This window comes from Sphaeramia orbicularis, chromosome 7 (assembly GCF_902148855.1).
Source record: "Sphaeramia orbicularis chromosome 7, fSphaOr1.1, whole genome shotgun sequence".
Lineage (NCBI taxonomy): Eukaryota > Metazoa > Chordata > Actinopteri > Kurtiformes > Apogonidae > Sphaeramia > Sphaeramia orbicularis.
The window spans coordinates 9,370,748-9,385,828 of record NC_043963.1 but is presented as its reverse complement, the minus strand read 5'-3'; positions in this window follow the sequence as shown (position 1 = coordinate 9,385,828).

Below are 15,081 nucleotides of genomic sequence, written 5' to 3'. Positions count from 1 at the left end.
CCACCTAAATTTAATCATTTCTTCCTTGTGCCAGTGTCAACATTTCCTGAAAATTTTGTGAAAATCCGTCCATAACTTTTTGAGTTATCTTGCAAAAAAAAAACCACACGCAAAACCACAAAGCAAGGCGATCACAGCACCTCCTGGTGGAGGTGATTAAAACCAAATACGAAGCCAAATGTACGAATTAACGAACATAAAAGGTAGAACCACTTCTCTTGCCTTATTCGCCGTTTTCACTGTTTCCCTCAAATAAGTAAAGAAAAAAAACCTCTGGGACAGAAATGATTATAAATGAGCCTAACGTACGGTCCGCCACGCTGGTTTGTTTACATCTAGCTCCCACAATTCCTTGTGCTCAGGCACTTTGGTTTGATTTGCCTGGAATGATATAAAATCGTAAGTCGTGGTTTGAAGTCGTGACTTCTGAGCTGAAAAACCGTCCTGGAACGAAGCATAAAACCTGCGACAAAACCCAGAAAAGAGAAAGGGTGGAGAAAAAAGAATGATGTCATTTTTGTTGTCGCAGAATCCGTGTATTGTTTGTTCGTTTCATATTAAAATGAGAATCCAAAATCGGAAAAAAAAGAAAAAAGGTTGTGATTTCATTATTCACGTACAAATTAAAAATCAAAAAATAAAATGTGTTCATTCTGTCGAATGTTCGCACAAATTAAAAATTGGACATAATTCAAAATTTCTCTCAATAATGATTAGGATGTTCTAAATGACATAATAAACCCTTTCTGGAGTATTTCTGGTTGATTTGAATCATTTTCAGGTGTTTTTTGAAAATGCTCCAAAAATCATTTTTTAGTAAGGCTATAGTATGACGTCCAAAAATGGACATTTTGGACATGATTAAAAAATTGTCTAAAATCTGATTTAGGATGTTCTAAATGAAAAAATAAACACCCTCTGAGGTGTTTCTCATTGATTTAAATCATTTTCAGGTGTTTTTTGGAAATGCTCAAAAAATCATTTTTTAGTAAGGCTATAGTATGACGTCCAAAAATGGACATTTTGGACATGATTCAAAAATAGTCTAAAATGTGATTTAGGATGTTCTAAATGACATAATAAACCCTTTGTGGGGTATTTCTGGTTGATCTGAATCATTTTGAGGTGTTTTTTGAACACGCTTCAAAAATCATATTTTAGTAAGGCTATAGTATGACGTCCAAAAATGGACATTTTGGACATGATTAAAAAATTGTCTAAAATGTGATTAAGGATGGTCTAAATGAAAAAATAAACACTCTATGAGGTGTTTCTGGTTGATTTATAACATTTTTTGGTGTTTTTTGAACATGCTCCAAAAATCATTTTTTAGTAAGGCTATAGTATGGCGTCCAAAAATGGACATTTTCGACATGATTTTAAAAATGTCTAAAATGTGATTTAGGATGTTCTAAATGACATAATAAACACTCTCTGATGTGTTTCTGGTTGATTTAAATCATTTTCAGGTGTTTTTTGAAAATGCTCCAAAAATCATTTTTTAGTAAGGCTATAGTATGGCGTCCAGAAATGGACATTTTGGACATGATTAAAAAATTGTCTAAAATGTGATTTACGATTTTCTATATGAAAAAATCAACACTCTCTGAGGTGTTTTTCGTTGATTTAAAACATTTTTTGGTGTTTTTTGAAAATGCTCCAAAAATCATTTTTTAGTAAGGCTATAGTATGGCGTCCAGAAATGAACATTTTGGACATGATTCCAAAATTGTCTAAAATGTGATTTAGGATGTGCTAAATGACATAATAAACCCTTTCTGGACTATTTCTGGTTGATTTAAATCATTTTCAGGTGTTTTTTGAAAATGCTCCAAAAATCATTTTTTAGTAAGGCTATAGTATGACGTCCAAAAATGAACATTTTGGACATGATTCCAAAATATTCGAAAATTTGATTTAGGATGTTCTAAATGACATAATAAACACTCTCTGAGGTATTTCTGGTTGATTTATAACATTTTTTGGTGTTTTTTGAACATGCTCAAAAAATCATTTTTTAGTAAGGCTATAGTATGATGTCCAAAAATGGACATTTTGGACATGATTAAAAAATTGTCTAAAATGTGATTTAGGATGTTCTAAATGAAAAAATAAACAGTCTCTGAGGTGTTTCTCGTTGATTTAAATCATTTTCAGGTGTTTTTTGGAAATGCTCAAAAAATCATTTTTTAGTAAGGCTATAGTATGACGTCCAAAGATGGACATTTTGGACATGATTTTAAAAATGTCTAAAATGTGATTTAGGATGTTCAAAATGAAATAATAAACCCTTTCTGGACTATTTCTGGTTGATTTAAATCATTTTCAGGTGTTTTTTTAACATGCTCTGAAAAATCATTTTTTAGTAAGGCTATAGTATGACGTCCAAAAATGGACATTTTGGACATGATTTAAAAAAATGTCTAAAATGTGATTTAGGATGTTCTAAATGACATAATAAACACTCTCTGAGGTTTTCGGGTTGATTTATAACATTTTCAGGTGTTTTTTGAACATGCATCAAAAATCATTTTTTAGTAAGGCTATAGTATGATGTCCAAAAATGGGCATTTTGGACATGATTCCAAAATATTCTAAAATTTGATTTAGGATGTTCAAAATGACATAGAAAAAACTCTCTGAGGTGTTTCTGGTTGATTTAAAACATTTTTTGGTGTTTTTTGAAAATGCTCCAAAAATAATTTTTTAGTAAGGCTATAGTATGACGTCCAAAAATGGACATTTTGGACATGATTAAAACATTTTCTAAAATGTCATTTAGGATGTTCTAAATGAAAAAATAAACACTCTCTGAGGTGTTTTTCAGTGATTTAAAACATTTTTTGGTGTTTTTTGAAAATGCTCCAAAAATCATTTTTTAGTAAGGCTATAGTATGGCGTCCAAAAATGGACATTTTGTACATGATTAAAAAAATGTCCAAAATGTGATTTAGGATGTTCTAAATAACATAATAAACACTCTCTGAGGTTTTCGGGTTGATTTATAATATTTTCAGGTGTTTTTTGAACATGCTCCAAAAATCATTTTTTAGTAAGGCTATAGTATGACGTCCAAAAATGGAAATTTTGGACATGATTCCAAAATATTCTAAAATTTGATTTAGGAAGTTGTAAATGACATAAAAAAAACTCTCTGAGGTGTTTCTGGTTGATTTAAAAAAATTTTTGGTGTTTTTTGAAAATGCTCCAAAAATCATTTTTTAGTAAGGCTATAGTATGGCGTCCAAAAATGGACATTTTGGATATGATTCCAAAATTGTCTACAATGTGATTTAGGATGTTCTAAATGACATAATAAACCCTTTCTGGACTATTTCTGGTTGATTTAAATCATTTTCAGGTGTTTTTTGAAAAAGCTCCAAAAAACATTTTTTAGTAAGGCTATAGTATGACGTCCAAAAATGGACATTTTGGACATGATTTAAAAAATGTCTAAAATGTGATTTAGGATGTTCTAAATGACATAATAAACACTCTCTGAGGTATTTCTGGTTGATTTATAACATTTTCAGGTGTTTTTTGAACATGCTCAAAAAATCATTTTTTAGTAAGGCTATTATAGTATGACGTCCAAAAATGGAAATTTTGGACATGATTTTAAAAATGTCTAAAATGTGATTAAGGATGTTCTAAATGAAAAAAATAAACACTCTCTGAGGTGTTTCTGGTTGATTTGAATCATTTTCAGGTGTTTTTTGAACATGTTCCAAAAATCATTTTTTAGTAAGCCTATAGTATGGCGTCCAAAAATGGACATTTTGGACATGATTCCAAAATTTTCTACAATGTGATTTAGGATGTTCTAAATGAAAAAATAAACCCTTTCTGGACTATTTCTGGTTGATTTAAATCATTTTCAGGTGTTTTTTGAACATGCTCAAAAAATCATTTTTTAGTAAGGCTATAGTATGACGTCCAAAAATGGACATTTTGGACATGATTAAAAAATTTTCTAAAATGTCATTTAGGATGTTCTAAATGAAAAAATAAACACTCTCTGAGGTGTTTCTCGTTGATTTAAATCATTTTCAGGTGTTTTTTGGAAATGCTCCAAAAATCATTTTTTAGTAAGGCTATAGTATGACGTCCAAAAATGGACATTTTGGACATGATTAAAAAATTGTCTAAAATGTGATTAAGGATGGTCTAAATGAAAAAATAAACACTCTCTGAGGTGTTTCTGGTTGATTTATAACATTTTTTTGTGTTTTTTGAACATGCTCCAAAAATCATTTTTTAGTAAGGCTATAGTATGGCGTCCAAAAATGGACATTTTGGAAATGATTTTAAAAATGTCTAAAATGTGATTTAGGATGTTCTAAATGAAATAATAAACACTCTCTGATGTGTTTCTGGTTGATTTAAATCATTTTCAGGTGTTTTTTGAAAATGCTCCAAAAATCATTTTTTAGTAAGGCTATAGTATGGCGTCCAGAAATGGACATTTTGGACATGATTCCAAAATTGTCTAAAATGTGATTTAGGATGTGCTAAATGACATAATAAACCCTTTCTGGACTATTTCTGGTTGATTTAAATCGTTTTCAGGTGTTTTTTGAAAATGCTCCAAAAATAATTTTTTTAGTAAGGCTATAGTATGACGTCCAAAAATGGACATTTTGGACATGATTCCAAAATAGTCTAAAATGTGATTTAGGATGTTCTAAATAACATAATAAACCCTTTCTGGAGTATTTCTGGTTAATCTGAATCATTTTCAGGTGTTTTTTGAACACGCTTCAAAAATCATATTTTAGTAAGGCTATAGTATGACGTCCAAAAATGGACATTTTGGACATGATTAAAAAATTGTCTAAAATGTGATTAAGGATGGTCTAAATGAAAAAATAAACACTCTCTGAGGTGTTTCTGGTTGATTTATAACATTTTTTTGTGTTTTTTGAACATGCTCCAAAAATCATTTTTTAGTAAGGCTATAGTATGGCGTCCAAAAATGGACATTTTGGAAATGATTTTAAAAATGTCTAAAATGTGATTTAGGAGGTTCTAAATGAAATAATTAACACTCTCTGATGTGTTTCTGGTTGATTTAAATCATTTTCAGGTGTTTTTTGAAAATGCTCCAAAAATCATTTTTTAGTAAGGCTATAGTATGGCGTCCAGAAATGGACATTTTGGACATGATTCCAAAATTGTCTAAAATGTGATTTAGGATGTGCTAAATGACATAATAAACCCTTTCTGGACTATTTCTGGTTGATTTAAATCGTTTTCAGGTGTTTTTTGAAAATGCTCCAAAAATCATTTTTTAGTAAGGCTATAGTATGACGTCCAAAAATGGACATTTTGGACATGATTCCAAAATAGTCTATAATGTGATTTAGGATGTTCTAAATAACATAATAAACCCTTTCTGGAGTATTTCTGGTTAATCTGAATCATTTTCAGGTGTTTTTTGAACACGCTTCAAAAATCATATTTTAGTAAGGCTATAGTATGACGTCCAAAAATGGACATTTTGGACATGATTAAAAAATTGTCTAAAATGTGATTAAGGATGGTCTAAATGAAAAAATAAACACTCTCTGAGGTGTTTCTGGTTGATTTATAACATTTTTTTGTGTTTTTTGAACATGCTCCAAAAATCATTTTTTAGTAAGGCTATAGTATGGCGTCCAAAAATGGACATTTTGGAAATGATTTTAAAAATGTCTAAAATGTGATTTAGGATGTTCTAAATGAAATAATAAACACTCTCTGATGTGTTTCTGGTTGATTTAAATCATTTTCAGGTGTTTTTTGAAAATGCTCCAAAAATCATTTTTTAGTAAGGCTATAGTATGGCGTCCAGAAATGGACATTTTGGACATGATTCCAAAATTGTCTAAAATTTGATTTAGGATGTTCTAAATGACATAATAAACACTCTCTGATGTGTTTCTGGTTGATTTAAATCATTTTCAGGTGTTTTTTGAACATGCTCCAAAAATCATTTTTTAGTAAAGCTATAGTATGACGTCCAAAAATGGAAATTTTGGACATGATTCCAAAATATTCTAAAATTTGATTTAGGAAGTTGTAAATGACATAAAAAAACTCTCTGAGGTGTTTCTGGTTGATTTAAAAAAATTTTTGGTGTTTTTTGAAAATGCTCCAAAAATAATTTTTAGTAAGGCTATAGTATGGCGTCCAAAAATGGACATTTTGGACATGATTCCAAAATATTCTAAAATTTGATTTAGGAAGTTGTAAATGACATAAAAAAAACTCTCTGAGGTGTTTCTGGTTGATTTAAAAAAAATTTTGGTGTTTTTTGAAAATGCTCCAAAAATAATTTTTTAGTATGGCTATAGTATGGTGTCCAAAAATGGACATTTTGGACATGATTCAAAAATTGTCAACAATGTGATTTAGGATGTTCTAAATTATATAATAAACCCTTTCTGGACTATTTCTGGTTGATTTAAATCATTTTCAGGTGTTTTTTGAAAATGCTCCAAAAATAATTTTTTAGTAAGGCTATAGTATGACGTCCAAAAATTGACATTTTGGACATGATTAAAAAAATGTCTAAAATGTGATTTAGGATGTTCTAAATGACATAATAAACACTCTATGAGGTTTTCGGGTTGATTTATAAACTTTTCAGGTGTTTTTTGAACATGCTCCAAAAATCATTTTTTAGTAAGGCTATAGTATGACGTCCAAAAATGGACATTTTGGACATGATTCCAAAATATTCTAAAATTTGATTTAGGAAGTTGTAAATGACATAAAAAAACTCTCTGAGGTGTTTCTGGTTGATTTAAAAAAAATTTTGGTTTTTTTGAAAATGCTCCAAAAATAATTTTTTAGTAAGGCTATAGTATGGCGTCCAAAAATGGACATTTTGGACATGATTCCAAAATTGTCTACAATGTGATTTAGGATGTTCTAAATGACATAATAAACCCTTTCTGGACTATTTCTGGTTGATTTAAATCATTTTCAGGTGTTTTTTGAAAATGCTCCAAAAATCATTTTTTAGTAAGGCTATAGTATGACGTCCAAAAATGGACATTTTGGACATGATTAAAAAAATGTCTAAAATGTGATTTAGGATGTTCTAAATGACATAATAAACACTCTCTGAGGTTTTTGGGTTGATTTATAACATTTTCAGGTATTTTTTGAACATGCTCCAAAAATCATTTTTTAGTAAGGCTATAGTATGACGTCCAAAAATGGACATTTTGGACATGATTAAAAAATTGTCTAAAATGTGATTTAGGATGTTCTAAATGAAAAAATAAACACTCTCTGAGGTGTTTTTCATTGATTTAAAACATTTTTTGGTGTTTTTTGAAAATGCTCCAAAAATCATTTTTTAGTAAGGCTATAGTATGACGTCCAAAAATGGACATTTTGGACATGATTAAAAAATTGTCTAAAATGTGATTTAGGATGTTCTAAATGAAAAAATAAACACTCTCTGAGGTGTTTTTCATTGATTTAAAACATTTTTTGGTGTTTTTTGAAAATGCTCCAAAAATCATTTTTTAGTAAGGCTATAGTATGGCGTCCAAAAATGGACATTTTGGACATGATTCCAAAATTGTCTAAAATGTGATTTAGGATGTTCTAAATGACATAATAAACACTCTCTTTGGTTTTCGGGTTGATTTATAACATTTTCAGGTGTTTTTTGAACATGGTATAAAAATCATTTTTTAGTAAGGCTATAGTATGACGTCCAAAAATGGACATTTTGGACATGATTTTAAAAATGTCTAAAATGTGATTTAGGATGGTCGAAATGAAAAAATAAACACTCTCTGAGGTGTTTGTCGTTGATTTAAAACATTTTTTGGTGTTTTTTTAACATGCTCAAAAAATCATTTTTTAGTAAGGCTATAGTATGACGTCCAAAAATGGACATTTTTGACATGATTTTAAAAATGTCTAAAATGTGATTTAGGATGTTCTAAATGACATAATAAACCCTTTCTGGACTATTTCTGGTTGATTTAAATCATTTTCAGGTGTTTTTTGAAAATGCTCCAAAAAATCATTTTTTAGTAAGGCTATAGTATGACGTCCAAAAATGGACATTTTTGACATGATTCCAAAATATTCTAAAATTTGATTTAGGATGTTCTAAATGACAAAAAAAACTCTCTGAGGTGTTTCTGGCTGATTTAAAACATTTTTTGGTGTTTTTTGAAAATGCTCCAAAAATAATTTTTTAGTAAGGCTATAGTATGACGTCCAAAAATGGACATTTTGGAAATGATTAAAAAATTTTCTAAAATGTGATTTAGGATGTTCTAAATGATAAAATAAACACTCTCTGAGGTGTTTTTCATTGATTTAAAACATTTTTTGTTGTTTTTTGAAAATGCTCAAAAAATCATTTTTTAGTAAGGCTATAGTATGGCGTCCAAAAATGGACATTTTGGACATGATTAAAAAATTGTCTAAAATGTGATTTAGGATTTTCTATATGAAAAAATCAACACTCTCTGAGGTGTTTCTCGTTGATTTAAAACATTTTTTGGTGTTTTTTGAACATGCTCCAAAAATCATTTTTTAGTAAGGCTATAGTATGGCGTCGAAAGATGGACATTTTGGACATGATTTTATAAATGTCTAAAATGTGATTTAGGATGTTCTAAATGACATAATAAACACTCTCCTAGGTGTTTCTGGTTTATTTATAACGTTTTTTGGTGTTTTTTTAACATGCTCTAAAAAATCATTTTTTAGTAAGGCTATAGTATGACGTCCAAAAATGGACATTTTGGACATGATTTTAAAAATGTCTAAAATGTGATTTAGGATGTTCTAAATGACATAATAAACACTCTCTGGTGTGTTTCTCGTTGATTTAAAACATTTTTTGGTGTTTTTTGAAAATGCTCAAAAAATCATTTTTTAGTAAGGCTATAGTATGGCGTCCAAAAATGGACATTTTGGACATGATTAAAAAATTGTCTAAAATGTGATTTAGGATTTTCTATATGAAAAAATAAACACTGTCTGAGGTGTTTTTCGTTGATTTAAAACATTTTTTGGTGTTTTTTGAAAATGCTCCAAAAATCATTTTTTAGTAAGGCTATAGTATGGCGTCCAAAAATGGACATTTTGGACATGATTCCAAAATATTCTACAATGTGATTTAAGATGTTCTAAATGACATAATAAACCCTTTCTGGACTATTTCTGGTTGATTTAAATCATTTTCAGGTGTTTTTGCGAAAATGCTCCAAAAATCATTTTTTAGTAAGGCTATAGTATGACGTCCAAAAATGGACATTTTGGACATGATTCCAAAATATTCGAAAATTTGATTTAGGATGTTTTAAATGACATAAAAAAACTCTGAGGTGTTTCTGGTTGATTTAAAAAATTTTTGGTGTTTTTTGAAAATGCTCCAAAAATAATTTTTTAGTAAGGCTATATAGTATGACGTCCAAAAATGGACATTTTGGACATGATTAAAAAATTGTCTAAAATGTGATTTAGGATGTTCTAAATGAAAAAATAAACACTCTCTGAGGTGTTTTTCATTGATTTAAAACATTTTTTGGTGTTTTTTGAAAATGCTCCAAAAATCATTTTTTAGTAAGGCTATAGTATGGCGTCCAAAAATGGACATTTTGGACATGATTAAAAAATATTCTATAATGTGATTTAAGATGTTCTAAATGACATAATAAACCCTTTCTGGACTATTTCTGGTTGATTTAAATCATTTTCAGGTGTTTTTTGAAAATGCTCCAAAAATCATTTTTTCGTAAGGCTATAGTATGACGTCCAAAAATGGACATTTTGGACATGATTAAAAAAATGTCTAAAATGTGATTTAGGATGTTCTAAATGACATAATAAACACTCTCTGAGGTATTTCTAGTTGATTTATAACATTTTCAGGTGTTTTTTGAACATGCTCCAAAAATAATTTTTTCGTAAGGCTATAGTATGACATCCAAAAATGGACATTTTGGACATGATTCCAAAATATTCGAAAATTTGATTTAGGATTTTTTAAATGACATAAAAAAACTCTGAGGTGTTTCTGGTTGATTTAAAAAAATTTTTGGTGTTTTTTGAAAATGCTCCAAAAATAATTTTTTAGTAAGGCTATAGTATGACGTCCAAAAATGGACATTTTGGACATGATTAAAAAATTGTCTAAAATGTGATTTAGGATGTTCTAAATGAAAAAATAAACACTCTCTGAGGTGTTTTTCATTGATTTAAAACATTTTTTGGTGTTTTTTGAAAATGCTCCAAAAATCATTTTTTTGTAAGGCTATAGTATGATGTCCAAAAATGGACATTTTGGACATGATTTAAAAAATGTCTAAAATGTGATTTAGGATGTTCTAAATGACATAATTAACACTCTCTGAGGTTTTCGGGTTGATTTAAAACATTTTCAGGTGTTTTTTGAACATGCTATAAAAATCATTTTTAGTAAGGCTATAGTATGACGTCCAAAAATGGACATTTTGAACATGATTCCAAAATATTCGAAAATTTGATTTAGGATGTTTTAAATGACATAAAAAAACTCTGAGGTGTTTCTGGTTGATTTAAAAAAAAATTTGGTGTTTTTTGAAAATGCTCCAAAAATAATTTTTTAGTAAGGCTATAGTATGACGTCCAAAAATGGACAATTTGGACATGATTTAAAAATTGTCTAAAATTTGATTTAGGATGTTCTAAATGAAAAAATAAACACTCTCTGAGATGTTTTTCATTGATTTAAAACATTTTTTGGTGTTTTTTGAAAATGCTCCAAAAATCATTTTTTAGTAAGGCTATAGTATGGCGTCCAAAAATGGACATTTTGTACATGATTCCAAAATTGTCTACAATGTGATTTAGGATGTTCTAAATGATATAATAAACCCTTTCTGGACTATTTCTGGTTGATTTAAATCATTTTCAGGTGTTTTTTGAAAATGCTCCAAAAATAATTTTTTAGTAAGGCTATAGTATGACGTCCAAAAATTGACATTTTGGACATGATTAAAAAAATGTCTAAAATGTGATTTAGGATGTTCTAAATGACATAATAAACACTCTATGAGGTTTTCGGGTTGATTTATAACATTTTCAGGTGTTTTTTGAACATGCTCCAAAAATCATTTTTTAGTAAGGCTATAGTATGACGTCCAAAAATGGACATTTTGGACATGATTCCAAAATATTCTAAAATTTGATTTAGGAAGTTGTAAATGACATAAAAAAACTCTCTGAGGTGTTTCTGGTTGATTTAAAAAAAATTTTGTTTTTTTTGAAAATGCTCCAAAAATAATTTTTTAGTAAGGCTATAGTATGGCGTCCAAAAATGGACATTTTGGACATGATTCCAAAATTGTCTACAATGTGATTTAGGATGTTCTAAATGACATAATAAACCCTTTCTGGACTATTTCTGGTTGATTTAAAACATTTTCAGGTGTTTTTTGAAAATGCTCCAAAAATCATTTTTTAGTAAGGCTATAGTATGACGTCCAAAAATGGACATTTTGGACATGATTAAAAAATGTCTAAAATGTGATTTAGGATGTTCTAAATGACATAATAAACCCTTTCTGGACTATTTCTGGTTGATTTAAATCATTTTCAGGTGTTTTTTGAAAATGCTCCAAAAATCATTTTTTAGTAAGGCTATAGTATGACGTCCAAAAATGGACATTTTCGACATGATTTAAAAAATGTCTAAAATGTGATTTAGGATGTTGTAAATGATTTAATAAACACTCTCTGAGGTTTTCGGGTTGATTTATAACATTTTCAGGTTTTTTTTGAACATGCATCAAAAATCATTTTTTAGTAAGGCTATAGTATGATGTCCAAAAATGGACATTTTGGACATGATTCCAAAATATTCTAAAATTTGATTTAGGATGTTCTAAATGACGTAAAAAAAAAACTCTCTGAGGTGTTTCTGGTTGATTTAAAACATTTTTTGGTGTTTTTTGAAAATGCTCCAAAAATAATTTTTTAGTAAGGCTATAGTATGACGTCCAAAAATGGACATTTTGGACATGATTAAAAATTTTCTAAAATGTCATTTAGGATGTTCTAAATGATAAAATAAACACTCTCTGAGGTGTTTTTAATTGATTTAGAAAAATTTTTGGTGTTTTTTGAAAATGCTCCAAAAATCATTTTTTAGTAAGGCTATAGTATGGCGTCCAAAAATGGAATTTGGACATGATTTAAAAAATATCTAAAATGTGATTTAGAATGTTCTAAATGAAAAAATAAACACTCTCTGAGGTTTTCTGTTTGATTTATAATATTTTCAGGTGTTTTTTGAACATGTTCCAAAAATCGTTTTTTAGTAAGGCTATAGTATGACGTCCAAAAATGGACATTTTGGACATGATTCCAAAATATTCTAAAATTTGATTTAGGAAGTTCTAAATGACATAAAAAAAACTCTCTGAGGTGTTTCTGGTTGATTTAAAAAAAATTTTGTTTTTTTTTGAAAATGCTCCAAAAATCATTTTTTAGTAAGGCTATAGTGTGGCGTCCAAAAATGGACATTTTGGACATGATTCCAAAATGGTCTACAGTGTGATTTAGGATGTGCTAAATGACATAATAAACCCTTTCTGGACTATTTCTGGTTTATTTAAATCATTTTCAGGTGTTTTTTGGAAATGCTCCAAAAATCATTTTTTAGTAAGGGTATAATATGACGTCCAAAAATGAACATTTTGGACATGATTTTAAAAATGTCTAAAATGTGATTTAGGATGTTCTAAATGACATAATAAACACTCTCTGAGGTGTTTCTCATTGATTTAAATCAATTTCAGGTGTTTTTTGGAAATGCTCAAAAAATCATTTTTTAGTAAGGCTATAGTATGGCGTCCAAAAATGGACATTTTGGACATGATTACAAAATTGTCTACAATGTGATTTAGGATGTTCTAAATGAAAAAATAAACCCTTTCTGGACTATTTCTGGTTGATTTAAATCATTTTCAGGTGTTTTTTGAAAATGCTCCAAAAATCATTTTTTAGTAAGGCTATAGTATGACGTCCAAAAATGGACATTTTGGACATGATTTAAAAAATGTCTAAAATGTGATTTAGGATGTTCTAAATGACATAATAAACACTCTATGAGGTTTTCGGGTTGATTTATAACATTTTCAGGTTTTTTTTGAACATGCATCAAAAATCATTTTTTAGTAAGGCTATAGTATGACGTCCAAAAATGGACATTTTGGACATGATTCCAAAATATTCTAAAATTTGATTTAGGAAGTTGTAAATGACATAAAAAAACTCTCTGAGGTGTTTCTGGTTGATTTAAAAAAAATTTTGGTTTTTTTGAAAATGCTCCAAAAATAATTTTTTAGTAAGGCTATAGTATGGCGTCCAAAAATGGACATTTTGGACATGATTCCAAAATTGTCTACAATGTGATTTAGGATGTTCTAAATGACATAATAAACCCTTTCTGGACTATTTCTGGTTGATTTAAATCATTTTCAGGTGTTTTTTGAAAATGCTCCACAAATCATTTTTTAGTAAGGCTATAGTATGACGTCCAAAAATGGACATTTTGGACATGATTTAAAAAATGTCTAAAATGTGATTTAGGATGTTCTAAATGACATAATAAACACTCTATGAGGTTTTCGGGTTGATTTATAACATTTTCAGGTGTTTTTTGAACATGCTCCAAAAATCATTTTTTAGTAAGGCTATAGTATGACTTCCAAAATGGACATTTTGGACATGATTACAAAATATTCTAAAATTTGATTTAGGATGTTCTAAATGACATAAAAAAACTCTCTGAGGTGTTTCTGGTTGATTTAAAACATTTTTTGGTTTTTTTTGAAAATGCTCCAAAAATTATTTTTTTAGTAAGGCTAAAGTATGACGTCCAAAAATGGACATTTTGGACATGATTTTAAAAATGTCTAAAATGTGATTTAGGATGGTCGAAATGAAAAAATAAACACTCTCTGAGGTGTTTGTCGTTGATTTAAAACATTTTTTGGTGTTTTTTGAACATGCTCAAAAAATCATTTTTTAGTAAGGCTATAGTATGACGTCCAAAAATGGACATTTTTGACATGATTTTAAAAATGTCTAAAATGTGATTTAGGATGTTCTAAATGACATAATAAACCCTTTCTGGACTATTTCTGGTTGATTTAAATCATTTTCAGGTGTTTTTTGAAAATGCTCCAAAAATCATTTTTTAGTAAGGCTATAGTATGACGTCCAAAAATGGACATTTTTGACATGATTCCAAAATATTCTAAAATTGATTTAGGATGTTCTAAATGACAAAAAAAACTCTCTGAGGTGTTTCTGGTTGATTTAAAACATTTTTTGGTGTTTTTTGAAAATGCTCCAAAAATAATTTTTTAGTAAGGCTATAGTATGACGTCCAAAAATGGACATTTTGGAAATGATTAAAAAATTTTCTAAAATGTGATTTAGGATGTTCTAAATGATAAAATAAACACTCTCTGAGGTGTTTTTCATTGATTTAAAACATTTTTTGTTGTTTTTTTAAAATGCTCAAAAAATCATTTTTTAGTAAGGCTATAGTATGGCGTCCAAAAATGGACATTTTGGACATGATTCCAAAATATTCTACAATGTGATTTAAGATGTTCTAAATGACATAATAAACCCTTTCTGGACTATTTCTGGTTGATTTAAATCATTTTCAGGTGTTTTTTGAAAATGCTCCAAAAATCATTTTTTAGTAAGGCTATAGTATGACGTCCAAAATGGACATTTTGGACATGATTCCAAAATATTCGAAAATTTGATTTAGGATGTTTTAAATGACATAAAAAAACTCTGAGGTGTTTCTGGTCGATTTAAAAAATTTTTTGGTGTTTTTTGAAAATGCTCCAAAAATAATTTTTTAGTAAGGCTATATAGTATGACGTCCAAAAATGGACATTTTGGACATGATTAAAAAATTGTCTAAAATGTGATTTAGGATGTTCTAAATGAAAAAATAAACACTCTCTGAGGTGTTTTTCATTGATTTAAAACATTTTTTGGTGTTTTTTGAAAATGCTCCAAAAATCATTTTTTAGTAAGGCTATAGTATGA